The sequence below is a fragment of the Lycium ferocissimum genome, chromosome 8, assembly GCF_029784015.1.
Source record: "Lycium ferocissimum isolate CSIRO_LF1 chromosome 8, AGI_CSIRO_Lferr_CH_V1, whole genome shotgun sequence".
NCBI classification, from domain to species: domain Eukaryota; kingdom Viridiplantae; phylum Streptophyta; class Magnoliopsida; order Solanales; family Solanaceae; genus Lycium; species Lycium ferocissimum.
In genome coordinates, this window is record NC_081349.1 from 862,641 (window position 1) to 865,982 (window position 3,342).

Here is a 3,342-nt window from a genome sequence, read left to right on the forward strand (position 1 = left end):
TTGTATAGGTCTAAAAGAGAACAGCATGAAAAAAAAAAAAAACCGAACGAAACCCTTCCCCGTCGCGGGGAATCGCTAGTCAGAAACCGCAGTATCGGCACGCAAATGTCGGTGCCAGGCACGCGCGCGGTGCCGTCGGTTACGATCGCAGACACGGTCATAAAATGTCATGCAAAATTTTCCCCTTACCGCTAAAGCGTTGGAACGACCGCTACAGCGGTATTGCTGCAGCGGTAATTCAGCCGCTAAAGCGGCATCGTCGTCCCCAGCAAACTCATGGAAAATTTTTTGGTTCCCAACCCCAAAATGCGACCCAAACATTATTTCTCAGCACAGATCGAACCAAAAACTAGTGTGCATGAAGTCTAAGTCCATTAAGGGACTGTTCTAACAACAAACCAACACCTATTTCAAGAATATCCGAATAAGTTCTTGAGTAAACTTTCTTTACTATGTTGAGTTTTTAGGTCCAAATATGTTAATCAACTACGCAACATGCAATGTTTAGATGATTCTAATGCCAAATTAGTTGTAAAATTAAGCCTACCAATACCCCCATAAACCCGTAAACCAAAACCCAAAATTCCCAACTTTGGGGGTTAGTAAACCCACCAATCGACGGATAAATGTCCTAAATTCGGGGGTTCAAACCCAGGACCTCGGGATATTTTCAGCCACTTTTTTAAGCGAAAGGCAAAAATTAAAGACCAAAGACCTTTCAAGGTCAATCCGTGCAAAAAAATGAAAGTTACTTGGGTTGAAATGAGCTAAAAAACAGGGGGCAATTTGCACGATTACCCTTCTTTAGGGGTGGGTCTTTGATTTTTTCCCCTCAAATTGCTGGTCTTTAATTTTTGTCCTTTGCCTAAAATACCTCGAGGTTCTGGGTTTGAACCCCGGCTTAATCATAAAAATAAAAAAAAATCGCAAGGGAAGGCTTCGCGAAAAGTCTGCCTTATGGCATAACTAAAAGTCTGTCTATACGGCAGACTTTTAGTTATGACTTAAGGCAAAGTCTGCCTGCCTTAAGGCATAACTAAAATTCTGTCAGATACGGCAGACTTTTAGTTATGCTTTAAGGCAACGTCTGCCGCACAAGGCAGACTTTAGTTATGCCTTAAGGCAAACTACATAAGGCAGACTTTTTGCAAAGTCTTGCCTTGCAAATTTTTTTTTTTTACTAAGCGGGGGTTCGAACCCAGAACCTCAGGGTATTTTCAGCCACCTTTTTAAGCGAAGTGCAAAAATTAAAGACCAGTGCCTTTGAAGGGTAATCTGCGCAAAAAATTAAATAACGAGTCATAACCCAAACCGCTCAATTTTTAATAAGTCCTAATTTCTTTGTTTGTTATTTTATAAGTTTTAGTACCAAATAAAACCATTTTCTTTCTTTATTATGGCTATATAACATATCAAATAAACAAAATGTCATTTTGAGAATATCTTGACAAAATTTCTCATGAGTTAATTTGGACTACATATCAGCTCATCCTTTTGTGGGCTGAAATGGACTGAACTAGTAGATGAGCAGGTCAATGATCAGCCCAAACTTGAGCGGGTCATATTTCCATGGGTGTCACCCCTAACTGAAACAAACAAAGATCAGTCCTTGCTTTTTTATTTTGGTTTAGGCTTACAAGAAAAAGTGTAGGTGTAAATCGGGGTCCAAGGTTTCGACCCGTCGGTCGAAGGTCTGGAGCAATAACAAAGAGCGACAAGTCAGTTTGGGCTCGATTGGTCGGATAGAAACATTTTGAACTTAGTTATTTGGACGCAGCAGGATCCGAATAGTCTTACGCTTCAGTTGATAAGAGTCTTAGAAATTCGGCCCGTTGCGGATTCCTCTCTGCACGTCACGCCACACGATGTGTCACCAGCCTTTGTACTCGAGATTTCGGGAATCATTATCCCCATGATTGATTTAGTTATCATGTATAACACAAACACTTGAACTATAAATAGGGAGGTAAACCCTCATAAGTCACGACTTCATTTCTCTGCATACTTATACGAAAACCCCTAATTCTTAAGCTCTGTCAACATCAACGGCAATATAATTCTATACACTTTGGTTTGGGTTCAAAGTTCTTAAGCTCCGGTTCGGACCAATTGTTGTGTTGTTCTACAAGTCAATTGAGGCTATCTCTTTACTTTCTTATCGCTAATCTTTGTTCATTGTTGTTATTCCTTTACGTAATTAACGAATCAAACCGTATATCCTTTAAACTATATACAAATTGAATTGTTACTGTTATATCCCGTATTTTTGTACATTGGGATATTTTAAGCTAATCGCGATAAGTTAAGGACAAGACTATTTTGGGATACAAGGTAGAGACTTTTAACCTCCGATTTTGTTTTAATGCACAAGTGCTTATAAATTTTATTTGGTGTAAAAATATTATTTGGATATTAGGGATTAATTAATTGTGATTAGATTACTAAGTAAGAATTAGTGATTAATTAGAATTAATTACTACTTGTGGGCCCCACCCGTTTTTTTTTTTTTTTTTTTAAATAATAATAAATAATAAACAAAGGTATTAAGGTGATGATTCACCAAGGTGGGCATGTGTAGGGCTATGGGGAATCATATAAATGATCTAGCTAATGACTAAAGTTAGGATTCATTTCATTTTTTTTGCAAAACTAAAGCTTAGAAAAAAAGAAGTGAAAGAGCAATATTTCCATGGCTGCTCACGGCCAGCCATGGATGGAAAAAAAAATTGTTGTTAGTTGATTATTTTGATCAAGTTTCAAGTGAATTTCAAGTTCAAGGAGGTGATAGCAACATTGGATATTAAGTTGGAGAAGAAGAAATTGCGAAATTGGAGCAATTAAGAGTAGAAACCCTCCGAGAAAATTGTGGTAAGGTTTTCCTATTTTATGGCGTAATTGTGTCAATAGTGTTGTAATGGAATTATTAAAATTGAATTGGACGAAATCGGAAGTAAGAAAATACATGAAATTGTTATTATGTGAAATCGTGGGTTGAAATGGATTTGGAATTGTTATGGGCCGAGTTGTGAGAATTTTATGTGTATATCACCGTTGTTGGTATTTCGTGTATGACGGAGGATAATTAGAAAGTCGGGTTAGGCGAATATATAGGGGAAATGCTGTCCGATTTTCGTTAAGTCCTTGAATAATGAAAAACCCTAAACAAGACATATAAGTTAAAGAATAAATTCTATAAGCATCGGCCTACGGATTTACGAACTAGAAAATATAGTTACTAACGATAACGTTACTCTTATATTAAATAGGCTAAAAGAGCGACGAGGTTTAACGGATTTAATTATTAGTACAATTGTGCATGTGAAGTCTATCCTTCTTTTCTTT